The sequence below is a fragment of the Phyllostomus discolor genome, chromosome 7 (assembly GCF_004126475.2).
Source record: "Phyllostomus discolor isolate MPI-MPIP mPhyDis1 chromosome 7, mPhyDis1.pri.v3, whole genome shotgun sequence".
Taxonomy (NCBI): Eukaryota; Metazoa; Chordata; class Mammalia; order Chiroptera; family Phyllostomidae; genus Phyllostomus; species Phyllostomus discolor.
The window spans coordinates 110,104,820-110,115,257 of NC_040909.2; the positions used below are offsets into that span (position 1 = coordinate 110,104,820).

At 41.0% G+C, this 10,438-nt stretch overlaps 1 non-coding gene across 1 annotated transcript; it reads left to right on the forward strand.

The window, feature by feature from the left end:
• The first annotated feature begins 9,483 nt into the window (after positions 1 to 9,483).
• Positions 9,484 to 9,647, forward strand: LOC114514910. The gene has a single exon (XR_003686138.1). It is a non-coding gene; the product is annotated as a U1 spliceosomal RNA (small nuclear RNA).
• Positions 9,648 to 10,438: the final 791 nt, after the last annotated feature.

Genomic DNA, 10,438 nt, shown 5'->3' on the forward strand with positions numbered 1-10,438 from the left:
GAACACTGAAAAATCTGGTCTTAATGGGGGAAAAGAGAAATGGTAAAGAAATTTGTCATGCCAAATGAATCTTAAAACTCAAAAGCCCTGGCTGGCGTAGCTCAGTGGATTGAGCGCAGGCTGGGAACCAAAGTGTCCCAGGTTCGATTCCCAGCCAGGGTACATTCCTGAGTTGCAGGCCAGAACCCCCAGCAACTGCACATTGATGTTTCTCCCTCTCTCTCTCCCTCCCTTCCCTCTCTAAAAATAAATAAATAAAATCTTTTTTAAAAAAAACCTCAAAAGCTTTCTGATGCAGCATTGTTAGAGCATTTTCCCCTCATATTTCAAATGTACAGTTGACCCTGGGATATATTAAAATGTGAGGCTTATTTAATTTTATATTATATTCCATAAAGCAGTGTTATCTCACTCTTGGATTTCATAGTCCAAAGAAAAGTATCAGTAATGACGTTTAGGGGAGGGAAAGAGGTGAGGATCTCCAATTTTTTCCCTTCCTTCCTCTCTCCCCTACCTCCCCACAGGCTGTGGCGGTATGCAATGTGTAATAAGCTTAGACCGTCCACAAACTGCAGAATTTCTTTTTTTCTGTGATTGTTTGTCCCATGAAAATATTGAAGTTCTGCAGTTGTCTAACTGTGCTCTCTGAGCCCTGTGGGTTCTGAGGCTCCTCCAGCCTGGGGGGTGAGTAACTCCAAGGAAGAAAGTAAGGTGAGCTGAGGGTACTGGAGGCCCTCCCTCACCACTTCCTCAGGGAAACCAATTTCATTTCCCTGACCTATTAAATGTCACAAAAGCTTGGGTTTGAAAGCCTGTTGCTCTGTTGAAAACAAAGGTAGCAAAACACTGTTCTAGCTCATAAGCTGTGTTTCAGAACCTACCTGATGACTCAGTTTTAAAGAATTGGATCACAACAAAATGCACTTTATCCTAGAGCTGTGCTGAGCCAGTCTGGATGATTCAGGAAATACCACGGGATCTTACTGGGGAAGTGCTTGTTAGTGGAATGATGGTAGCAGCTCCCCCAGTGTGTTACACATACACATGAAAAACCCTCCATATTGCTCCCAGAAGCTGAGGTGCTGCTGAGAGACCAGTCTGGGACGAGGAAGGCCCAGTATTTCTGCGGGGCTCAGGAGCCTCGCCCAGGCCTCCTGTCCTCTGCAGACCAAGCTGCCTGTGACTGGTGGCTCTCAGCAGCAGCCGCAGAGGTTGCTGCTTCAGAGGAGGCAACACCATTTTGCCAAATGGCACTGCATGATATTTTCCATGATGTTTAAAGTGGGAGTTTTAAGAGTGTTTTTAAATAACACTTATGTTATTTTCTAATTATAAAAGTAATATTTTGAAGTGTAACTGACCTCAGAGTGCTTCTGCTTGCTGCTCAAATCTCTGCCATCTTATTAAAAATAGGGAGAAGGAAAAATTGTAGGGAGAAAAACATAAATTGTCATGTCAATGAATTAACTTGCATTGATAAAAACAAAATTTTGTTTACTGGGATAACATTAAGTGGTAAGTATGTCACAAATAATTTCACTGCAGTAAAAACTTTTGAAGAACAATATTTCTAGGGCTGCACGCCATAATGTATCACACAGGCACTGTGCACTTTGTTTAGTCATCCTCCCACTGATGAGCTTGAAGTTCATTTCCACTTTTGAGTCATAATAAATAACATCGTGATGAACACCTCCAGGCATAAAGCAGGGCCTGCACAGCAGATTCTTTCCTCCGGATAAGTAACGACAAGTAGCATCGTATCACTTTTCAGACTATGCTTAATGATACGCCCTGCTTGGCCTCCTCCTTCCTTTAGCTCTTTCGTGTTCCTTTATTGTTTGTGACCTTTCTTTACTTGGTGCCTTTAGCAATTTCTAAATATGCTGCTGGGCTTCTGTCCCATTTTATTTTCAAAGATTATACTGGGATTCTATTTTCACTCCGCAGTGTCAGGTGTCCAGGCCATTAGATTTGAGCTCTTAATCAGGAACAGTGCTCTCGGTGCTGATGCCATCTCTTACTGTCTTATGTCCTATCACCCATTACAAGCTACTCCCAGGATCCTTCAGTACACAACGTGGATCTTACATTCTCCTCCTCTTCTAATTCCCCTGCGTTTTCAAAGCATATATTAAAATGGGTAGAAAACAGGCTTTATAATATAAACCTGCCCTTTCTGAACTTTCTTTCCTTAGGAAATCCTTTATGCTGAGAAAGTGGCTTTGTATAATTCTTTTAGATCAGAGTTTCACTGGAATGTGGGAGAGCTGCTGAAATTCACACTCATTGGCATTGAAACTGTAGTTAAACACCTCTCTATATTTAGTGTTCAGGCAAAATAGGCCCCCAGATATATACCAGCCATCCCCCTATGGCTGAAGGAAATGAAGCCAAATTTTAACGTCTTTGGAAACACAAAGAATTTTCAAATATATGCAAGTGTCTTCATTTCTTCATGATTTCAGACTTTGTTAATTTTAGGCTATAAAAAAATAAGTTTAAGGGTTGTTAGATTTACCAAAACTCTGTTGTAAGTGTTGGCATCATTGAAAAGCTCCAAGGTGGGGAGGGGTAGTCCTAGCAGCCCCCACACTGTGAGTCTGCTGTTGTTCCCACCACAGCTTCGCCAACCCGTCCCACCTCTGTCAAAGCACAGGGCTTACTAAATGCAAGGTCGGGGCAGTGGTTCACCATGGGCCCCAATGAACCCCTTCGGCATGGCATTCAGTGAAGAAACTTCTAGACAAAATCAATGTTTCTCTGCTCTGCTACGGAAACTGCGCAAATAGTCTTCCCCACACATAAATGTATCTAATAATGTTACACAAATCATCCCACTGGGAAAAATTTGGGCAACTTAAAATGCAGTCTTTCTCTTCCTGCTGCAAACTCTATAGGACCCATTTTAATAAGAAAATGAGGGGGAAAGGGGAAATCACTGTAATTGAACAACAATAAAAATATTTAAAACAAATAAGTAAATAATTTTAAAAAATGAAACTGACCAGGGCCCAAATGCACCTGGATGACCACGGCAGTTGGTGAAATGTTAAAATACTTCAGTATCAATTGGCAAATAACCATGTTTCCATCATACCGCACTCCTGTTATCAGGCTCCTCCCTAGGAACTCCCCACCTCTCTTGGATCCAGCAACTAAAGAGTTAACAGCAGATGCCTCCAGCACCATTGCTGGTGGGCCAGTGCCCACTAATAACTATTTTGAATATCATTCTTCAACCTGACTAATGTGTCAGCATATCTCAAAAATCATGAGACATTTGTTACTATGGTTTTGGTGAAATGTTGTTGTTTTATTCTCACCTTCAATTTTCCAACAGACATTTATTACACACGTGCTCAGTGGTGATCAGGGCCCAGTCCTGCCTCCAGCAGCTTACAGTCTAGTGACAAAGACATATAGCTAAATAAATCATTTCACTACTGTGTAATAAAACTAATGTGGCAGGTAGAGAGGGCTGTGAGGGCTCAGAGGAAAGAGCTTAGTCAGGTTTACAGGGGGAGGTGATGGTGAAGATGAAACTTCAGGGGCAAGTTGACATGAGTCAGGTTAATGAGAGTGGGGACAGATGTCTTCACTGGGGAGGGTGATACAACAAACTAAACAGCCTGTGGAAGGGCCTAAAAGCCAAAAAGGTAAGCAAGCAAGTTCAGGGAACTACAAATATTTCATAGAGGCATGGATAGAGGGAAGTGATAAGAAATGAATAGTTAAGCCAACGAATGATTTGCTTTTCACATCACACAATGGCGTTGAAGCTAAGGATGAATTGTAGTTGGCCATTTTCCTTCCTGGGTATCTCACAGTTCTTGTGGTCCCACACTATATTCAAACTTGCCAAGATTCTGCTGTTTTATTCCCAAGGCTGCTCTGTTAGTCTCCCAAGATCCACCTGCACAGTAAACCACTAACTATGAACAAGAAGATGCACATGGAGCTGTTGATAGTCAGGTGATGGGGAAGACTGGGTCCGTGCCAGGGCTTCTCCAGGCTGGTGGCACCCACGTGGTACCTGGCACTCGGTGAATATCTGTTAAATGTATGAAGGAACAAACGAACAAACAAACAAACGAATGAAGAATAAATTACAAGAACAGTTTTTGAGATGCTTTCAAAAAGTGCCTCATAAGTGCCTGACTGTGTGATCATGACAATTCCACAGTCGTTGCTGGCATTTCAGAGTGAGACTTTTAATATGCACATCTTGAAGGGAAAAGAGCAACACCTTGTTAATTGTCTAGATCTCAACACTGTTCTCATTTATCATTTCTCAAACCCTGGAATGTGTGATGAATTTTGAAGTTTACAGAGAAAGATTCATGAGAGCTTGCCACCCGGTTTCCCTCAGCTACTGCCTCTTGCCTCCCAGCCCCAGCGAGCTCTTTCCTTCTTATCCTTAAAGGGCTAGTGTCCTAGGATTACCAACTCAACCCATTCTTCCCCAGACTTTCATGGTTTTAGCACCAAAAATCCCACATCCCTGGACACCCTTCCCCAAAAACCCAATGTAAGGCAATCTGGGACGGTCCGTCATCCTTCTGGTGAAGAGCTTCTTTTCAGGCTGGGGACATTCTAAAGACAATGGAACACTTCAGTCACTTCAGGGGCAAGGATTCATTAGTGAGGAGAATTTCCAAAGCCCTAATCTGAATATAGAGGAAGGAACATAAATTTGCCCAGGGAAACAAACGCATTCTTAGCAGAAACAGCATATACAATGGCATGGAGTTTACTCTGTCTAAATAAAACAGAGGTCCTCTGAGCAGTAGGAGGGCAGAAGGGTGGAAATGGAGAGATCTCTCATTCTGGAAACAGATTTATAATTCTGGAGAGAGATTTTTCAGTAACAAAATAGCAGATAACACTCACATTCATATGCAAGTCATAGTTGCTGGAAAAAAAAAAACATTTTTGACTGCCAGTTTAGCTATGCTCTTGTTCCCATCTATTGCTGAAAATAATCAAGAATTTGCAGAATTTTCCACCATTCCCAAGGGAGAGTATGGTCTGGATCAGTCCAACCTATTATTCTCATCCTGTTAATTCCTACTGTTACCGTGAATAAGTAAGAAATGTGATGTGACTAAACACCGCCACAGGCTGCATGATGTAGCAAAAGGCTAATTTATTTTTGATCTACCACTTACGTGTAAACATCTGAGTCAGAGCATCTCGCCTTCTCTCCAGGGACTCCTGCAGCAAACTTGATAAAACACCTGAACATTATGCAGCAGAACTTGGATTCATTTCTCCTCTCTTCTAACTCTTTGCTTTAAACATCTGTTTTCCCCTGTGGAAGCCTGAATTCATCAGCAACAGAACAACATAACGATCTTATATATATATAATCATGCTCTTGGCTATGGAACTTCAACACATGTATAGTGTTCTCCTGCTCAGTATGGCTTCCTGAACTACTCTGATAATCAAGTAACTAAAACTAGTACTTCTCTGTGTTGCCACAGTCCCCCAAAATAAACACCTACATCTGCACCACATTGAACTGTGCTGTCTTTGTGTAGCAGGCACTGTTGGTTCTCTACCAAACACCCATTCTTATCCCTTCTTTTATAACATGACCATCAGGCATCACACAGCCAGGTGCCTCAAGGAGAGGTGACTCCCACTAATAGTAATCTCATGAAGGGTCATGCCACTCCTTTGAGGTGATCGGCTCAGGCACAGACTAATAACCCAGTGATGGCCAATGAGATGCAAGAAGTCTGTGGGAGAAATCTCTCGTTCTTAATAAAAAGCGATTGGAAGATCCTGTGAGTTGTCCTTTATAGATGACTGCTGAAATTGTTGCAGCCATTTTGTTGCAGCCCGAAGATACAACCAACACTGAGGGTGTCAAAATAGAGATGAAAATAACCAGATACCAGACCATGAGCTTCTGGCTAGTGCCCTTATCCTAAAATACACTGCTCCTCTACATTTTCTTCAAGGATGCTTTTTCTTTAATGTTGGAGGTAAGACCTAAAGGCCCTAGACTTATTTCTTGAAACTAATTCTACTCAGCCAATTCAGTACTATTGAAAACTTATTTCCATTAATTCACAGTAGCTAATAGGATGATTGACTCCGATATTCTTAGGCAATATTCATTAACCATAGAAATAGGATAGTCAAAGTGAAAATGTGAAAGGAAGTAGTAATATCATTGATAAAGACAAAAGAAAAATAGGAACTTAAAACGTCAACAAAAGTACAACAAGTGAAGAGAGGGCTATTCTCTCCCATTAATAGAAGAATTCTGTCATTTGAGACATATACTACAACTGAAAACCTTTTGAGCTGAAAAAGGAAGATAATATACAAGAAACATACAGCAAACAGCCTAGAACTGGCTGGGATCCAAAAATCAGTAACATATGACCAAATGGTAAAACTGTAGAAATAAGGAAGTTTGACAAAATTACTGTAAATGTTCATTGATCATGAATATCAAAAGCTATGAGATGTCCTTTGTATAAGAGAATGTATTATTCATTCATGATCAACAAGACAATTCTTTGAGCTACTCCTCAATATGGTGGAGGATTTGCCCTGGGCCAGCCACTCCCAACCATCTACTGCCTCTCTGAAAACAGTTGGCCAAGGTGAGGTGTACAAGTTACAAGCATCTCTAAGCCTCAGTTCCCTTTCCTGTAATTAGAAACAATACGTAATTCAAAGGTCTGTTACTGGCTGAAATAAGATAGTATTTGTAAAGTATTTGTAAAGCTAGTATTTTCATATACTGTACAGCCCCAATTTTTAAGGTCCTTTTCCTTTCTCCTCCCCCTTCTGAGAAGACTACAAGGGTCATTGTCCCCTTGGAGTAAATGTGAAGTCTGCCTTCTGCTGACTAGTTAGAGCCATATTTATGGGACTAACTTGATTTGGGGCAGCCATTTCTCCTAGATGGCTGTGGGAAAAACAGAAAGTCAGCTCAAATAGCATCAGTCCCTCAAAGTCAAGTGCTTCCTCAAAGGACTCGCATTGTTATGGCCTAAAACAGCATCACACAGGAGTGTAATAATTTGCTTCTGTGACTTTATTTCATACTAGATTGGAAGTTGCTAAAGGAAACATCCTTCTACAACCCAGAGTCTAGCACAGAGCTTGAGCATAGCAGATGCTCAGTAAGGAAGGGCGAGAGGGAGGGGGAAAGGAGGGGAGAAAGGGAAGAAGGAAGGTGGATGCTACAAACGTCCAGATGGGTCATGTTTAACTTCTAGACCAGGGCCGTCTGGTGCAAATGTAATGCAAAGCATAAATACGAGCTCTATATGTAATTTCATATTTTCTAGTAGCCATACTACAAAAAAAACCATGAGATTACTTTTAATAATATATTTTATTTAGCACAATATACCCAAAATATTATTATATCAACATATAATCAATATGAAAAATGATTATGGGCTTTTGTTCTTTTGTAACGTCTTCAAAATCTATTGTGTATTTTACATTTACTGCATATTTCAATTCAGACTAGACAAATTTCAAAGTGTTCAGTAGACACATGTGGCTAGAAGCTACCACACTGAATAGCACAGCTCCACCCTCTACAAACCTCTCAGTACCTTTCCAATTTCAAAAGCCCTGTCTTCTACTATAGGGGCCTCACCTACTTCCAGGTGCCCAGCTAGCTCCCCCGACCCCAACCCCAGTGCCCCCATTACCCTTATTTCACTCCAGCTTACAAAATATATCCATTCCATAATCCGGATTTGTGCCCTACAGTTTTATTTAATCTGGTGTTACTGGATATTAACCAGTTTAAGTGGTTAACACTCCCAAGTAATCACCTGAATGTTAATAGATGTTGGGAAGGAAGGCTCTCTCTTCCTACCAAATGATTGATATGTGTTCTATATGTTTTTAAAAAATATGAACAATAACTTTAGTTAGCCCCTTCTCTGAAGGCACCTAATGAGGTCCCATGGTACACCCGAAGACATGGGTGAAACAGAGTATTTCAGCGCAAGACTTCAGAACGCAGACACTACCATTCGTCTTGATATCCCCAGTACAAAGCACTGTGTCTGTTGTGTAGAGAGCACAATAAATATTGACATCAACTGTGATTGAAACTAGTTGAGAATCACAAGTGAGAGTTCAATCAGAGCTACTTAAGGTTACTTAACAGGAAAAAAGAAATTCATGGGGCATGGCTAAGAGACTTGTTGGGTTTCTAAGTGAAAGAGTCAGTCTTTTATTGGAAAGTAGGGAAAACAAAATGACATAATGGGAAAGAAATACGATGGCAGAAATCCCTTAAAGACCATGGATCAGAGAGCAGAGTGTGTATGATTAATCTTCAGGGATTGTGGGGAGAGGATATTTACACATTCATTCAACAAATATTTTTAAGCTCCAATGCTATGCTGGCTCCGTGCTTGGCACAGCCATGCGAACATGAGTAAGAAATTTTTCCTGCTCTAAGAGAGCTCCAAGCCAGACAGAAGACTGACAAAGAAATAAGAAATGTCCTGCCCTCTGATGTGCTGAAGGTGTGCTGTGATGGAGATATTTACAAAGTAGAATGGGGTCAAAGAGGAAGGAGTGAGCAGGTACACAGTTCTGAGTGGCTTCATAGAAGAAGAGAAAATAAGGCCTAAAGGATGAGTAGGGGTCTCCCCAGCATATTTAACAACATGTACAAAAGCACAGAGGTGAGAAAGTACAGGGACCATTCTAGAAGTCAGAAAAATTCAGTGTAATTGGAGCAGCATGTTGGGTAAAAAGTAGAGAGTGATAGATGATGTTGAAAATGTAGACTGAGTCCAAATCACAAAGGACCTTGCATGTTCTGCAAAAGGATTTGGACTTCAGCCTGAAAGTGATATGTAACAAGTCTAAGTGTTAAGCAGATACGTGACAGGATAAAATTTCCTGTCCCACATGAAGCCAGAAGTGATCACATGACTTGCTTTGGCCAATGAAATGTGAATAGGAGTAATGCAAGTCACTTCTGAAGGATAGTTGAAGAGAAAGTGCATGCTTTGGCCCATTCTCCTTTACCTCCACCCAGTGATCAGCAATTTTAAAACACTGGCTTTTCATCCTTGATTCCTGAGTGATGACAATGAGCATAACACTTCTGTTGACTGACAGTAGACTTGTAGCAGAGGTAGGAAGCAAACCTTTGTTGTCTTAGCCACTTTGATTTGGAGGTTGTTTATTACTGAAGCAATGTTTCAGGCTATCCTGGCTTATATTGTAGTAGAATAACATGATCAGATTTATATTTTAAAGGTAATTGATGGCAATATGGAAGATGGCTTAAAGGTAGGAGAGGAAGTTAATTACTAACAAAGAAGCCAATAGGGAGATATTGAAATAAATCTAGGATAGAAATGATAAAGGCCTAAAATTAGAACAGGAGAGGTAAAGAAAATGAGTTATACATAAAAAAATATTTACAGAGCAATAGCAATGAGAATGTGGTGGCTAATAAAATATGGTTCTATACTTACTTGGCAGGAGAGACACCGTGATCACAAAGGTGGTTTTCCCAGGGCAAGGCTCATCCATTGCACTCCGGGTGTGCTGACCCCTGTGAGTTCCCCGGATGTGGGAAATCTGACTGTATAACCTGTGGTAGTGGGGGGCTGCGTTCGTGCTCTTCCCTTATCAAAAATACATGTGCACATATATGGTTCATAAATGTTTTAGTTATCTATTCTTACATAACAAATTACTCCAAAACATATCAGCATAAAACAATATAAGTATGTATTCTCTCACAGTTTTCTGTGGGTCAGGAAGTTTAAGAATGGCTTAGCCAGTGGTTATGGCTCAGGATCTCTTACGAGGTTGCAGTCAAGATGTGGGCCAAGGCTGCTGGATCTGAAGGTTTGATTGGGTCAGAGGTGTGTCCAACCTGTGGCATCTCTGGGCCACACTGGAAGAAGAAGAGTTGTCTTGGGCCACACATCAAATACACAAACACTAACGAAAACTGATAAACCAAAAAAAGGTTTTAAGTAAATTTCCAATTTTGTATTGGGCCACAATCATAGCCATCCTGGGCCACAGGATTCACTCCCAAGATGATTCACTCCCATGGCTGACAGGTTGATGTTAACTGTTGGCAAAAGCATTCAGTTCCTTCTCACGCAGATCTCCCCAAAGGGTTGCTTGAGTGTCTTTATGATATGGCAGCTGGCCCCCAGAGCAAGTGACCTAAAAAAATAGATGAGACAGCACTTTCTCTTATGACCTGACTTTGAAGTCACACACCATCACTTCTAGCATACTGCTTAGTCACATAGGCCTATCATGATATAGTGTCAGAGGGACCATAAAAAATGCAAATTTTAGAAGGTGAGGATAATTGGGGGCATCTTGGAGCCAGACTGAAATGAAAAAGATGGAAGCACAGAAGCTAACTGAGATTTCTAGTTTGAGTGATAGGATCCAA